Source organism: Lissotriton vulgaris, chromosome 2_2, assembly GCF_964263255.1.
Source record: "Lissotriton vulgaris chromosome 2_2, aLisVul1.2, whole genome shotgun sequence".
NCBI lineage: Eukaryota > Metazoa > Chordata > Amphibia > Caudata > Salamandridae > Lissotriton > Lissotriton vulgaris.
Genome location: NC_141688.1, coordinates 202,655,011 through 202,671,355, shown reverse-complemented (window position 1 = coordinate 202,671,355; position 16,345 = coordinate 202,655,011). Strand labels below are relative to the sequence as shown.

The 16,345-nt window shown below is 48.3% G+C and overlaps 1 protein-coding gene and 2 non-coding genes across 3 annotated transcripts in view; all 3 read left to right on the top strand.

The window, feature by feature from the left end:
- Positions 1-16,345, top strand: part of TRIM44 (tripartite motif containing 44) — a 511,513-nt gene that overhangs the window by 443,213 nt on the left and 51,955 nt on the right. The window lies entirely within an intron of this gene.
- On the top strand, positions 168-307 carry LOC147729232 (U4 spliceosomal RNA). Its single transcript, XR_015309237.1, has one exon. It is a non-coding gene; the product is annotated as a U4 spliceosomal RNA (small nuclear RNA).
- LOC147729231 (U4 spliceosomal RNA) lies at positions 1,437-1,576 on the top strand. The gene has a single exon (XR_015309244.1). It is a non-coding gene; the product is annotated as a U4 spliceosomal RNA (small nuclear RNA).

Here is a 16,345-nt window from a genome sequence, read left to right as displayed (position 1 = left end):
AATACATCGTGTTTATGAGACTGACAGGTAATAGAGCACAGTTCAGAGTATTGCTCCTGGTGAGTTGTTATCTGTGTCTCTGAGTGATGTGTGAGGGTGACTTTTGCTCGCTGTAGGTGTCCTAAGTTTCAATTCCGGTGCGTACCTCGAATGACTTACTTCTCTTTAGCTTTGCGCAGTGGCAGTATCGTAGCCAATGAGGTCGAACCGAGGCGCGATTATTGCTTATTGAAAACTTTACCCAATACCCCGCTGTGGCGACTTGAAATATAGTCGACATTGCAATTTTTGACAGTCTCCGAGGAGGCTGATTGTACTGTCAAAGAAAGAGAACTGAGGAACTGAATAAGAGGGACAACTCCGACTGGATCTGAATTTGGGGTTGTAACACATTAGGTTATTATGGTTTTATTGTGTTATTAGTATTCATGAGGGGTACCTAAAACATTATTTTGTGAAATAACTAAGGGAGTTATGTGTTTTTGGCTGCATGTGTATTTAAAAATCCCAAATTAAATCCGACACACACCTAGCCGTACCTGACTCAAATTACCTGTACCCAACTAATCACTACAGAAGACATTTATTGGGGTGTGGGGGTGTTGTAACACCCCAAGCAGCCCCCTGAAGCCAGGCCCCTGTCTAAACGTGCCAATGGAAGCAGAGTGGGCACATTAGAGTGAGACCCCCTGAAACAACAGTGCCCTCTGTGCAGAGGTCATAAGAGATTGATAGGTTTGTGGCTGTGTTGTGAGGACACAGAGTTATTCTTTGGGGCGGAGGCATCAATAATCCAGCAGGTGCAGTGGCACCGGGGTCCTTTGCAGCGTAGTGACGGCTTTGCTTCTCTACTCACCCAGAGTACGGGGACCCGATTTTTCGACTAGGTTTACACACCTTTGCTTTCAGTAAATGTCACCCACCGATCAAATCTAATGTAGTAAATAAAATAAAAAATGGTATTGATGAAGGCAGACTTACATTATGTTATTGTATTCAATCCTACAGAATTATATCTAAATAATAACGGACTCAAATCTAACAAAATAAAGGCAATTAAAATACACCACCACTATAACTTATTAAATGTCATAGTTTTAAGCTTTACTAATATTCATGCCTCACCTCTGCTCTTACTTCGTTGGCGGGAGCAAGCCTTCTCCCTATGTACAAAAACCTCTCCTGGCCTGAGGGAATTTCTGCTCCAGCAGTGACTTGGTCCTTTGGAAGAAAATGCTAATTAGCATATGTACCCCCAGAGTCCTTTGCGCACAAGACATCGTGTTTATGAGGTTGACCGGTCATGGAGCACAGTTCAGAGTGTTGCTCCTGGTGAGTTAATCTGTCTCTGAGGGATGTGTGAGGGTGACTTTGGCTCGCTGTAGGTGTCTTAAGTTTCATTTCCGGTGCGTACCTCGAGTGACTTACCTCTCTTTAGCTTTGCGCAGTGGCAGTATCGTAGCCAATGAGGTCGAACCGAGGCGCGATTATTGCTTATTGAAAACTTTACCCAATGCCCCGCTGTGGCGACTTGAAATATAGTCGACACTGCAATTTTTAACAATCTCCGAGGAGGCTGATTTTACTGTTAAAGAAAGAAAACTGAGGAACTGAATAAGAGAGACAACCCCGACTGGATCTGAATTTGGGGTTTTAACCACATTAGGTTATTATGGTTTTAATTTGTTGTTATCATCCTTATTTTTTTTTTATCTACCTACGATGAATTGATTCTTTTTAGCAAGATATCTTGGATTGGAGACCGATGCAGCGGCCTGTGATGCTTCCTCTTCACCACGAGGGGTGTGGTACTAAAGCTTTCTCCAGACAGCAGATCGAATTAACTCTGCAGTGAGGCAGTATAAAGCTTCGTTTTGGTGTTCGGGTGATTGGTGGGATTGTATTTACACAGTTGTTAGTGGCTGACATGGAAATAAAGAGTGCAAGTAAAGTTTCCCACTCTGCTTTAATCGATCATCGAAACAAAGGCACGATGTATAACTTTATTTACAGTCGACCACCCTTTGGTATATATAGGGCCTTCTATATTCATGGAGGTGACCTTGGCAAAGCGCTGCTTCATGGCGCTTCCGAAGTGATTAACTGTCAAAGTGTGATTATAGTTTATAATTTCATGGGTTTTTCAGGTGGCCATGTCTTTATAGTCTGTGGGTATGTTAAATAATGGGGCGAAGGTGGAACGTACAAGCTACCATCAACTACAGACCCCCCTTCCCAGTCTGCATACATGAATGGGCATGCCCAGCGAGACAGTGGGATAGACACCTCTGCCCTGTTCATAAAAAGGAGGTAATAGTGACTCATCTGCCTCCAAAAAGACCCTCAAGGCTCCACTGAGCCCCTGGCGGCATGAGCACTAAGTATGGGCACATTTTGCGAGTTCGCGGTACGCGAATTCGCGCGAAAGCGGTCTCCTGGTTCGCGAAATTTGCGAACTTTTGTGAGATAATGGATTTTTTTATTTTTGCAAGTTCGGTAAAGCAATCTGTTGAAATCTCCCGCCGGATGTCAGCTGCGCGTCGCATCTACGTATTCGCTATTGTTTACTCTCGCAATATGTGATCGCGGGCCCTTCTGACGTATTTGCGTTCTCAAAGTCTCGCAGTGCAAGATGGCGGGACTCCATGACATACTCGCGGTCGAAAAGTCTTGTGCGATCACGCAGCCATATCCAAAATGGCGCAGCGCACTCAAACCGGGAGGAACACAACTCAGCGAACTCAGAATCACAGTAAGTCAACTCCGCATGTGCAAGATTGTATTTTTGAAGCGCGAACAATCAAAAAAAATTCACCGAAATGCGAATTGTTTTGCGCGATTTGCGGATTGCGAAATTGCCAAATTTTTGAAGCGCGAACAATCAAAAAAAATTCACCGAAATGCGAATTGTTTTGCGCGATTTGCGGATTGCGAAATTGCCAAAAATCTGCAAATTCAACGAGCAGAATGAATTTTCAGCACATGCTTAAAGAACGAAACAGATACAGCCCAAACCGGCCACCACTGTGTGTCAAAAAGTGGCCCACAAAGCTGCAACTCAGACACCGGCCCATTGTCCTCATTACCAATCTGACCCTGCCCTCGGCTCTAATATTCAGTACAAAAGGGGGTGGTGATGGATGGAGCATCTGAATCAATCAAACACTCACACCCAGTCAAAAGATCTGGGTTTAATCCACCACCATTCTTTAGCCCACTCTGCCACCCCAGTTCAGACATGGCTATATGCAAATCAGTCAGTCTGATCCTGTGCCTCATGGGAACAGTCCAGCCCGAACTGCCAAGCCATGTCTTCCCTGGACCGGAAACAAGCTTCCGAGGACCGGTTTCTGGCATTCCAGCCGTCTTCAGCCCGCTTGCTTGAATCCAGTGGCAAAGTGAGCAAGGGACTCACGTCTGAGCATACCCTGCCACACTTATGGCGGCCAAAAGCGGTACAAAAGGGGGTGGTGATGGACGGAGCATCTGAATCAATCAAACACTCACACCCAGTCAAAAGATCTGGGTTTAATCCAACACCGTTCTCTAGCCCACTCGGCTCTAATAAGCAATTTTAGAACATAAGCATGCTTGCAAAACGGTCTAGTTCAAAATTTGTTTTAAAATAAAAAGCAAAAAACTATGCGCGCAGCCAAAAGACTGTCGTTACGGAGGTGGACTGATAAAATGCGACCTGTTTGGTAGGCTGCTTGGTAACTGTGAAGGATTCCAGTTTTTGGCTGGGGCTGGGCCACCTAGAGCTGGTATGTGCAAACCTGTTTTTCCACAAACCACTGTATCCTTGTGTTTTGAGCTCATAATATTCATCAGCCCCTAGTGTTTACGGTGCTGGTAGCTTAGGTTTGCCCAGTTGCTGTCAGTATTTGGAGGCCACGGTTCTTACACGTCTTTGTGGGTTCTGATATTTATATCATGTTATTACCAGTCCTAGTTTATCTTGAGCTCATGGCATGTTTAGACCCGCCTTGGAGATATGTAAAGGGTCTTTTTAAGATCTCCTACTTTCTTAGTGGGAAGTTTGGGTATCAGACACCCTGTATGTTCCAAGAGAGGACGTGCAGGTGCGTGTGGCAGTGGCTGGCACTGAGGGGTACTCTCGCTCACATTATTTAACATTTTTATATAAGCATTATTTTGGACTATAGATGTGTACCTACATATGTTTATTGCTTTGTATAAATATGTATAATCATTATTTTTTAAAGATATAGATATTCATTAGTTCTGCGAAACAAATGTACATATAATTTATAGTAATATTATTCTTTGTTTAACATGTATATCTGGCTGCATAAATAAGCATATATTTTATCATAACTATTTATCTACAAATGCTTCACTGGTGAATTACAAATAAATAATGTAAAATACAGCAACCATTGAAAGTCTGAGTCTAATAAATGCAACTTTAATCTACATATATTACCTTCCTTGTACTTATCTATCTTAATAGTTATTACTTTGCTTTTAATTCAGCATCTCCACTGCACTACCCTATATCTCACCCTATATCTCTCACAATATATCCTCTACCTTCACTCTCAAATCAAATTCATTTAATATTTTCCTACACTGATTGACTACTAATCCTTCTTGGTATCTGGAGTAGCGTACTACTCGCCGAAAAGTGCTTCATAACCTCATCAGGAGTAGCAAGTGCTATATAAATGCAAACCCTTCTCTCTACCATCCGTCCACTACCCTTTTCAATCCAAATTACAGACTAACATGTCCTCAAATGAATTTCCTATCTCCCTAGACTAAGGCACCACTAATTATTTTTTGGTTGCAGAGTGGCATGCTATTCGTTGAAAAGTGCTTCAACTCTTCATCAGGAGTACCATAAGCTATATAAATGCAGACCTTTCCCTCCTCTAAACCTCCACTAGCCTTCTCAATCTGAATAACAGATTAACATATCCACCGTTCACATTAATTTCAGATTTTACTATACTAATTCACCGCTAATCCTTTTGGGTTCCAGAGTAGCGTGCTACTCGCCATAAAAGCGTTTTGACGCTTCGTCTGGGATATTAAGCGCTATATAAATGGAATTACAATACAACACTGCCACTACTGAAGTCTAAGATTAGTCAGTTGCTTTGCGGCCCATATGTGGCGTAGATTCTTACTAGAGATGGAGCAAAATTATAGTCTGTTGAATATAAGAGGATTTTCTACATCGCACTTCCAAACTCACGCATTTGTAGGTACTCTCATTTGTGATAATGAAGAAACAAGCATTAGAAATGCAATAGGTCTCGCAGCATTAGAGTTAGTGCTTTTAGAATTGTTTATGGGTTTTTTTGTAAATCTTTAGCATGAGGTTGAGGGTGAGTGAGGGTGAGTGAGGGTGAGGGGTTGAGGGTGAGTGAGGGTGAGGCTGAGGGGTTGAGGGTGAGGGTGAGTGAGGGTGAGTGAGGGGTTGAGGGTGAGTGAGGGGTTGAGGGTGGTGAGGGGTTGAGGGTGAGGGGTTGAGGGTTAGTGAGGGTGAGGGTGAGTGAGGGTGAGGGTGAGTGAGGGTGAGGGTGAGTGAGGGTGGGTGAGTGTGAGTGTGAGTGAGGGTGAGTGGGGGTGAGTGTGGGTGAGTGTGAGTGAGTGTGGGTGAGGGATTGATGGTGAGGGGTTGAGGGTGAGTGAGGGGTTGAGGGTGAGTGAGGGTGAGGGAGGGTGAGGGGTTGAGGGTGAGGGGTTGAGGGTGAGTGGGGGTGAGGGGTTGAGGGTGAGTGAGGGTGAAGGTGAGTGAGGGTGAGGGTGAGTGAGGGTGGGTGAGTGTGAGTGAGGGTGAGTGTGGGTGAGTGTGGGTGAGTGAGGGTGAGGGATTGAGGGTGAGGGGTTGAGGGTGAGGGGTTGAGGGTGGGTGAGGGGTTGAGGGTGAGTGAGGGTGAGGGTGAGGGGTTGAGGGTGAGTGGGGGTGAGTGAGGGTGAGGGGTTGAGGGTGAGTGAGGGTGAGGGGTTGAGAGTGAGTGAGGATGAGGGGTTGAGGGTGGGTGAGGGTGAGTGAGGGTGAGTGTGAGTGAGGGTGAGTGAGGGTGAGGGTGAGTGAAGGTGGGTGAGGGTGAGTGGTTGAGGGTGATTGAGGGTGAGGCGTTGAGGGTGAGTGAGGGTGAGGGGTTGAGGGTGAGTGAAGGTGAGGGTGAGTGAGGGTGAGGGGTTGAGGGTGAGTGAGGGTGAGGGGTTGAGGGTGAGTGAGGATGAGTGAGAGTGAGGGTGAGTGAGGGGTTGAGGGTGAGTGAGGGTGAAGGTGAGTGAGGGTGAAGGTGAGTGAGGGTGAGTGGGTGAGTGTGAGTGAGGGTGAGTGTGGGTGAGGGATTGAGGGTGAGGGGTTGAGGGTGGGTGAGGGGTTGGGGGTGGGTGAGGGGTTGAGGGTGAGTGAGGGTGAGGGGTTGAGGGTGAGGGGTTGGGGGTGAGTGAGGGTGAGGGGTTGAGGGTGAGTGAGGGTGAGGGGTTGAGAGTGAGTGAGGATGAGGGGTTGAGGGTGGGTGAGGGTGAGTGAGTGTGAGTGAGGGTGAGTGAGGGTGAGGGTGAGTGAAGGTGGGTGAGGGTGAGGGGTTGAGGGTGAGTGAGGGTGAGGGGTTGAGGGTGAGTGAAGGTGAAGGTGAGGGTGAGTGAGGGTGAGGGGTTGAGGGTGAGTGAGGGTGAGGGGTTGAGGGTGAGTGAGGATGAGTGAGAGTGAGGGTGAGTGAGGGGTTGAGGGTGAGGGGTTGAGGGTGAGTGAGGGTGAGGGGTTGAGGGTGAGTGAGGGTGAGGTGTTGAGGGTGAGTGAGGGTGAGGTGTTGAGGGTGAGTGAGGGTGAGGGGTTGAGGGTGAATGAGGGTGAGGGTAGGTGTGGGGTTGAGGGTGAGTGAGGGTGAGGGTGAGTGAGGGTGAGTGAGGGGTTGAGGGTGAGTGAGGGTGAGGGTGAGTGTGGGTGAGGGTGATTGTGGGTGAGGGTCCTGGTAAGCGCCCTTGATCCTGGCGCCGGTGCCGGCGGTCAGCACCCGTGGGGTGGCGTATTCGGGCATGGTCCTGGCTGCTGTGCGTGCGGCGGATGGATGCAGATACTGGGCGCCCCCTTCTCCAGCCAGCAGCCTTCAGTGAAAGGAAAAGGAAGCTTCCAGTGAAACGCCGGTTAGACAGGCGGGGCTTCTCTGACGCCTCTAGGATGACGTTAGGAGCTCCATCTAAGGCACAACCTCTAAGAGCAACAAAGAAAGGACTATAGACAGGGGAGCGCCAATAGAAAGCTCGCCAACTCGGCGGCCATACAGTAATGGTACACGTTGAATGTACACGTAAAGTCAGCATATTAAGTGATTTCAACAAGTCCTCCTGAAGACACTGGCATCCGCAAAATACATTACAGTTTCTAATTTTTTTACAAGGAATTTATAGTCAAAAGCTGATCAAAAACAGTAAGTTGACAGCGGGGTATTACCCGAGTAGTTTAGTAATTCTCCCGTAAATGGGGACATTATAGGCAGATACTTCAAAGAGCAGCTGCGGTACCTCTCCAGTGCGCAGTATAAGGCGAAGCGAAATTGAAGAACACAGCCAGTATAGATTTAACAATGACCTTGATTATACCATGGGACAGTAAAGGAACTTGGGTTGGAGGTCCGGTTGTATGAAGTCTATAGTACATTTAGGAAAAAAAAATCCCACACCATGTCGTTTGGAAACGCCCGGTTACGCCCACAATGATGCCAAGCACAAAGTCTCTATGGCGACGGCCAAGCCTAGCCAAAATCCGCAAGCTGACAGCTCATTCTATCTAGCGAACCGCCGAACAATGCAGGCCTTAAAATGCTTTATGACAAATGTACCATTGAACACGTGCTTTAACACGGCGGGCAGGGGAGGGGGCGGAGAGGGGAGAGGTGCGACACGGCAGGCAGGCAGGGGAGGAGAGTAGGAGGAGGAGGGGGGAGGAGAGATGGGGAGGCACGGCCTAGCGGCAGGCAGGCATGGGAGGAGAGGAGGAGGGGGGAGGAGAGTAGGGGAGGCACGGCCTAGCGGCCATGCAATCAAGTAGTGAGGGGGCGGAGCTGGGGGAGGCTGTGAGAGAGAGTAGGCGGCTGGGGGCATGTGCACGCGCATTTAAGCTCAATGCGCATGCGCATTGAGCTTAAATTTCTTGTGCACTGCAAGGAATCGCCACGATTCCTTGCAGTGTGTATAAAGAGCGGATAAGTGCCAATACTCTCGCCTTGCTCGATGCGCATGCGCATCGACAGGCGAGACCTAAAAAGGAGGGTCTTTGAATAAAATATTTGCCTAGGATCACAGTATTTCTTGTAGCAAAGATGCCAGAATCGACTCCAGGTGTTCTCTTTTCACCTTGTACAATTCAGCTACTAGATGGGTATCTATTTCTCTCGCCCATTTTATATCAAAGGTCACTGCTTTCTAGTTAACTCATGGCGCATGAGGTTAGAACATGGGGGCAGACTGACCGCACAAGTCTTTTAAACATAAGAGGTTTTTCTACAGCGCACTTCCCAACTCACGTATTTGTAGGCACTCTCATTTGTGATAAATAATGGAGTAAAATGAGGGTCTGTAAATAAATATTTGCCTAGGTACACACAATTTGTTCAAGCAAGGATGCCACAATTGACTCCAGATCTTCTGGGTATCTATTTCTCTCGCCCATTTCACATCGAAGGTCACTGCTTTGCCATTAATTCATGGCGAATGAGGTTAGAACATGGGGCAGGTAGAACCCACAGGAAAGCTCAGCTTGTTTGGGGCTCCAAAGCCCAGGTAGGCCTCGAAATGAGCCAGGCATCAGCTTGAGATGCCAGTAGCTCCCCTGTCTTTAACCCCTTGGGCGCGGCCGCGATTCTGCACCTGTGCGGCGTTTTCCGTAGTGGGCGGGTTCATGACGGCCGCCAGCTGTCATCAGCACACGCCCATCGCGGTGCATGACGGACGGGGGCCGTCATCAGCACCCAAGGCCGGAGATTACCGAGTGACCTACTAAGATGTGTTTAATATGCAGGCGGGGGCAAGGGCATGGATCTGATAGACCCCTGCCCATCACTCACTCTACATCAACGTGCAGGGCTTTAAGTGGGTTGGGTCTAGGTCTTTGCTGCGTCAGTTATTAAAAACTTTGGAATGGGCCCGGGTCCTAAATGCATGTTCTTTACAGGCAGAAACAATGCTAGAATTCACAACAACGAATGTAAACAGCGTGGGTGTAATCCACAACAGCAGTGTGTTCACATTACATTTTTACTACTTGTTGCATTCTCAAGAGAATTCTTTTCAATATGTTGTTTTTCTGTACGTTTTCCATGCAACTATCAACTCTTTTATGTGCACGGACTCGTTTCTCGGTATCTGGGTGAGCTCCGGTTGTGGGGAGTGTTCATGAGGGGACATGACTGAGAGCAGTCTGCAGCTGTTTCTCACCAGCCTGTCAGTGCATTATAGTGGTGTGTAGGGTCCATGCACGGAGGGTGACCAACCGTCCGTCATTTTAGTATGATGTCTGTAAGGCGTCCGTAATTTGGGAACATCATACTAAAATCGAAATAGGAAATTTCAGTAAGGAATGCTGTTTCCCATGCGAGAGGCCCCATGAGTTAAAAAGATTTCCCTCGGGCCTCTTGCTATTATCTTTTAATCTGTAGAGGCCGCTGCCTGCAGCCGCCCCTCGGACCTCGCGCAGACGGTGGACTGGCCCATTGTCAGTCTGAGACTGTAGCTGATTCGCACTTTAGAATGACTATGGCCCCAATTGTAGTGACAGCATGTGGGGTGCCTTCTCCTGCATGGGACTAGTGCAAAGCATTCTGCTTTTGTCTTGGTGCCATGCTGGAGAAAATACAAATAAAATAACAGCGTTTTCACTGTACATTTAAAAGACAGATTTCATTTAAAAGACAGATTTCAACACACAAATGAAAAATACTATTTACTAATGTTTATTGTTACTAGCACAAATCTTGATTGCAGAAAGGGCCCTATGTCGCTATGCAAAGTTGCGCGCATACTGAAAAACTGTGCAGTGCACGATTGGCTCAACCTTATATAAACTTATTTTGACTTGTATTTATTTTGGTTGTCTATTTTCTTATGTTATTGTACCACCTCCTCAATGTCTGTAAAACATGTTTTGTCCCAAATTTGTGTCCTGAATTTCGACCCTTTGTCCTGAATTTTTACACTGACCGTCTTCAATTTGCACCCATGCCAGTTGGTAACCCTACATGGGCGAGCAGTTTAGGCTGCTATAAGGTCCGCTCTCACTGCGCATGCCTGGCCTGCTGATGGTAGGTGGTGTCATCCTTAGATCCCCCCCCCCCCCCCCCCCCCCCCATAAACAATATGGACCGATACCGCGTCGGCAGAGACAGTTCTTTCCGGCGCCTTCTGACAGACTCCGTCAGACTCCTTTACATGTCAGACAGTCAGCTAGGACACCTCGTCGCATGTCCCGCCGGGGCAGAGACAGTCGAGTCAGCCCAGCCCTTCGGACACATGCCAGGCATTAGTGTGTCTTCGCCACAGCAGACTGCCCTAAGCCGTGCGTGCGAGTCTCTAATTATTATTATTATTTATTTTTATAAAGCGCATAGTCACCCGGAAGTATCCCAGCGCTGAGGAACCTAAGAGACATGACTGAGGACTGAGTTAACGGGAGGAGCATAAGGGCTAGGGGAAAAGATGTGTTTTTAATCGTTTCCTGAAACGGAGGTAGTGGGGTTCCAGACGAAGATCTCGTGGGAGGGAGTTCCAAAGACGGGCCGCATGAACCGCGAACCGTCTTCCTCCTGATCGTGCTTTCCTAAACCTTGGGGCATTGATAAGGTTTTCTGCATTAGAGCGAAGGGTTCTTGTGGCTATGTAAGGGGTAATGAAGTTTCGGAGAATTGGAGGGCCTTGGTTATTCAGGGTTTTGTGCACCAAACACAGGGCTTTAAATTTAATTCTCTCCCTTATGGGGAGCCAATGCAGGAGTTTGAGGGCAGGCTTGGCCGAAGATCTGGCCGGGGTGTTGGTAATGATCCGAGCAGCGGTGTTCTGGATCCTCTGCAATTTAGTCAATGTTGCTTCCGGTGCACCCAAATAGATCGCATTACTATAGTCCAGTCTAGATATAATAAGACCCTGGACTAAAAGTTTTTGCGATTTCGGAGGAAGAAGGGGCAGGACTTTCCTCAAGGATTTAAGCAGACCGAAACAGGTCCCTACGACCTTTTTTGCTTGTGGGGCGAAGGAGAGCTCCGAGTCGATCCAGACACCCAAGCTTTTTACCTCTGTCTTTGGGTCTGGGGGGGGACCTAGACATGTTGGCCACATGTCCAACGGAAATGAGGTTCCTTTTGGGCCGAGTACAAGGACCTCGGTTTTTGCCCCGTTTAATTTTAGCGCTGATGTATTCATCCAGTGATGGACCTGCGTGAGGCAGTTAAGGAGATCGGCTTTCTGTTGTTGAGGGTGGGACAACGACACCACTAATTGGGTGTCATCAGCGTAGTTGATGACACTCACTCCGAAAGGGGTAATGACTTCCTCCAATGTGGACATATATATGTTAAATAATGTAGGGCTCAGGGAGGAGCCCTGAGGCACACCACATTGGAGGGGCATTTCGGAGGAGCGGGCGTCTTTCTCCCAGATCTGATAGGATCGTTGTGTCAAGAAGGATGAGAGCCAGGATATGGCTGTGCCTTCTAGACCAACTTTTGCCAGCCTTTCGATGAGGAGCTGGTGGTCCACGGTGTCGAACGCTGCACTAAGGTCGAGGAGGATCACTGCCACTGATCCTCCACCATCTAGCAGCGTTCTGGCTTCCTCTACCGCCGCCAGGAGGGCGATGTCCGTGCCCTGTCCTGGTCGAAAGCCCGTCTGGGAGTTTTTTAGCTTGTTGTTGGCTTCTAAATACTCTGAGAGTTTCTTATTGATGAGTTTTTCCGCAATTTTGCTTACTCCTGGGAGTAAGGAAATGGGCCGATAATTTGCCAGGTTATCAGGGTCCAGAGTGGGTTTCTTTAATAAGGCCTTTACCACTGCCTTCTTCCAACTCTGGGGCACAACTCCCTGTTGAAGTGACGTATTAATCAACTGGGTGAGGGCGGGGATGATGGAAGGGGCTACCTCTTTAAGCATCCGAAGAGGAGCAGGGTCTCTAGGGGAGCCACTTTTCATAGAGTTAAGCGTTGTTTGCACTTCATCTGAGGTGACCTGGCCCCATGTGGATAGGCCGGTGAGAGAAGTCGAATGAGGAGAAACGGTTTCTTCCCTCGGGTGCAAGGGGGGAATTGAATCCAGGATTAATTGTATTTTGTCCTGAAAAAAGTTAGCCAGTTGTTGGCATCTCTCTTGATCGGCTATAGGGTCAGAGGGGGGTCCATGATCTTGTACTGGTGGTTTTGAAAGTTCTTTCAGGATAGCGAATGATTCCTTCCCGGAGCCACCTGCTCTCTCTATTCTCTCCTGGAAGAACACGCTTTTGGTAATCCGGATAGCGGTTTTATAATTGAGAAGAGAAATGGAGTAGATTTTTTTATTCGCTCCTGTTTTCTCACGTCTCCATGAACGTTCGGTCTTTTTACATTCTTGCCGTAAGATTTTAAGTTCCGGAGTGTACCACGGAGCAGGGGATATCTTTTTTGGTTGCTTGAAAGTGGTGATTTTTGGAAGCAGAGTGTCCAGAGACGACGTAATCCAGTCACTGAATTGTTTATCTGCCAAATTTGGGTCCGAGGAAAGCTTAGGAGTGGACTCGGTCAGAGAACGGGCCCAAATATCCAGTGGCAATTTATGCCATTGGCGATCAGTAACCTGGGTTTTAGGCATAGAGTAATTAGACCTGGGGGTTTCCCAGAAAAAGGGGACGAGGAAATGGTCAGTCCATGGAAGGGTCACCGGAGGCTCGGTGGTCATCGTTGGAATATTGGAGAAGATAGGATCCAATAAATGGCCCTTCTCGTGGGTGGGCTCGTTGTTCATCAGACCTACCTCTAAGGCTGTGAGGTCATGTCTAATGTCCGCGGCCACACGATCCGTTGGGTCAAGGAAGTGGAAATTGAGATCACCTAATAACAGGAAGTTGGAAGTGGAGGAGGCTAGTTGAGAGATGGCTTCAACTAAGGAGTTGGGGAAATTGCCTGGGGCCCCCGGGGGGCGATAGGTCAAAAGTCCCGCTACAGTGAGGGCTGGAGTGATTTGAATGGAAAACTGGCCGCACTCACAATCTTCAATGTCAGCGTTCGTCATCCTGCAAACGTATCGTTGCCTGTGGATTATGGCTATCCCGCCTCCCCTCCCTTTAGGTCTATTTAACGTTTGGCAGAGATAGCCTGTGGGGAGAGCTGCGACAACATCCGGATCAGTGCAATCCGAGAGCCATGTCTCTGTGAGGAACATTAGGTCGTAGTCGTGGTCCTGGATTAGGAGGTTTATTTCGGTGGCGTGTTTCGGGAGGGAACGGCAGTTGAGGAGCCCGGCTTTCAGGGCCGGTGTAATGCTTTTGGGGGGAGGGACCGGATTGCAGTATGGACAGGTCAGAAAGATTTTACCTTCTGTAACCGTGTGGTGGCAGGGCAGGGTGGTTTTAGGACGCAGGGCTCGTAATGTGTCAGCTGTATACACCACTCGCTCCTGAAGGATGCCTGGCAGAGTAACGGGGCCAAGGGCCGTCCGGGTCCGGACGGGCCCAGACGGGCTTGCCTTTGGCGCGCCTTCGGCGCGCTGACGGCGCGCCCGCTGCGCCCGTCCGCTGCGCGTCCGGTGATTGCACATTGTTTTAAAGGGTTAAGGAGGGGGGTGGGCGTGGCCTCAGGTGGGCGTGGCCTTGCTTCCTCGCCGTAAATGGCGGCGGGAAATTGTTTGTCAGGGGTTTGCTCGTTGCAGCGAGGGAGTCGCTGTTTCAGCGTGTCTCTAGCCCGCTAAGCCTGTTTGCCGGGTGAGTGCGCTTTTTAAAAGGTACAATTTTAACGTGACACAGAAAATACAAAGGTGATTGTTTTTAAAATCAAGTTTTTCAGCGTGCTCCCGGCTTCCGCCTCAGGAGTGTTTCAGGTTCTGTCAGTTACACGCTTCAGAACGCGTATATATACTGAGGGGGGTGGGCGTGGCCTCAGGTGGGCGTGGCCTTGCTTCCTCGCCGTAAATGGCGGCGGGAAATTGTTTGTCAGGGGTTTGCTCGTTGCAGCGAAGGAGTCGCTGTTTCAGCGTGTCTCTAGCCCGCTAAGCCCGCTAAGCCTGTATCCTGTATCTAATGCCGACGGGGCAGGTTTATTTGTTCTTTCCTTTGATTCGGGGTGGTCTTCCGCCCCCTCAAGTTTTGGATTTCATATTTGAAGATCAAGACCGTCGTCTGCCTTTGAAGTGCTGGTTGAGTGGGACGTGAGGCGGCGCGGCGACGGGGCCATGTGGCCCTGGGTGGGAGCCCAGCTCTGCGCGGCGGCCCTCGCAGAGGACGTGGCCTCGTACCAGAGTCAGCGGTGTGTTGTGCCAGGGTGGCCTGACTGGTCGTGTGAAAGGCAGTGCTGTGCAAGTTATGCACTTCACGGCACCGAGGTACATGCCGACGGTCACACGGTGTGTGGCGAGGCGAGCAGGAGTATTTGGGGATGAGTGGTCCAGTGAGGGTGGGCAGCCTATGATGGGCCTGGTGAGGTAGGGTCAGGTGTAGGTGCCAACAGGTGTGTCTGCACGTGGCTCTGTATCCTGACGTATGTAGTGATGTAGGTAAGTGTGAGTCGCCTCAGCCCTTGGAATTAGAGAAAAAAAGTGTCTTTTGCATTTTACCTTGAAGTTTATGTGCATATTTCAAGGTTTTATGCTGCAATGCATACCCCAGTGGTCATATCGGAGCACCAGATAACCACAAAGCACAGGTGAATCCTTTACAACTCAGCTGTATACCCTGGGCCCCGGTGCCACTGCACCTCCTGCCCTATTGAAATCTATGACCCTTAATGGCTCTTATGGTGATCAGATTAGGTGAGTTCATGGGGTTTGCTAGTTCCTGTAAGGTGGGTGTCCAGTTTCAAGTGGGCTAGTGGGTAGAGTGGTGCTGGGCAAGCAGAATGACAGGGCAGGCGGGCCTCCTCAGAGTGTCTCTGGGGTCAAGGGGCTGTATGGCGCCACCCGGCATGGGGGCATATTCAGGGCAGGACTGTAAAAAAATCAGAACGAAGGGTCAAATTGAGGATAGAGTATCAAATGTAAGGGCACAACCAAGGAGAGGCCGTACCTCACTACTTCAGCAACACAATTATCTACTAGTACACTATTTATTCAGTGTGCTTTGCATGTGATTGCCTATAAGTATGCAACATTCAGGCTCCTTATGTTCAAAAGTAAAGTAAATTCATGCATTTGAGCACCAAATCTACCAAATCTTTGAGAGACAGCGTAGGCAACATTTTGTTTATATTTCTAAACATTTTAAAAAACACGGCTAAGAGTTGGGGAAACATTAAGGCACATGACTTTTTCACCTTCTGCTAATTTAAACAAGTTGAACAAATAACATCTGGCTCACCTCACACTCTGCTAGATGTCAAAGCTAAAATGATTAATGAGACAAAAGTGATGTGGGTGGCAGTCTCGCACCTGATATCAGGATCCAAGGTACCTACGACTTGTCTGTGGTCTCACAGCACCCCCTGACATTAAACTAAAGTGTGCGTCATGGACTCTACATTTATCTCATAACTAGGAGCCCGAACCACCAGACAGCTTAGAAATCCGCAGCAACTGAATCAGAGGGTCCATAGTAAGAATCGAAGAAATAAGGAAGAGTAGAACGAGGCGGGACATTCCCTAAAATCATAAAAGATGGACCCACCATGTGCTTTGAATGTATTACATACCTGGAGAGTAGTCTCAGCAGAGAGGCCAGAAATAGGAGGGGTACTGTTAAGTGGTTGAACATCATCACTCTGCTGGTAAATGGTCCGTTGGACATGCTTCTGGAAGGTGAGCAGGGGCCGCGCCCCTTGAAAGCCTGGGCACTGGGCCATTAAGCACTCTGCCCGTTCATTTAAATGGCTCAGCAGTCGAGCCATGATTAACCCAGTGGTCTGGCTTATACCCAAGTCTCGAGGAACATAGAGAATCTTCACAATATTTGGACGCAAATTACACAACAAACAAACTGTTAAAACATGATAAAGACTTTAAAATGTGGGAAGTGTTTTTTAACACGCGTTAGGTGTTTCAATTTAGTACAATACATATCAGCATTTCATAGCCAATCATTTGAAGTAAAAATTTCTAATTATGAACTTTAAAACATGTATTTACCCTCCCTCCTGCCAACACCATGAGTTAAAAAAAAAAAAGCAAAGCAAATCTGGAGTCTCTTGCTTCATGGCCA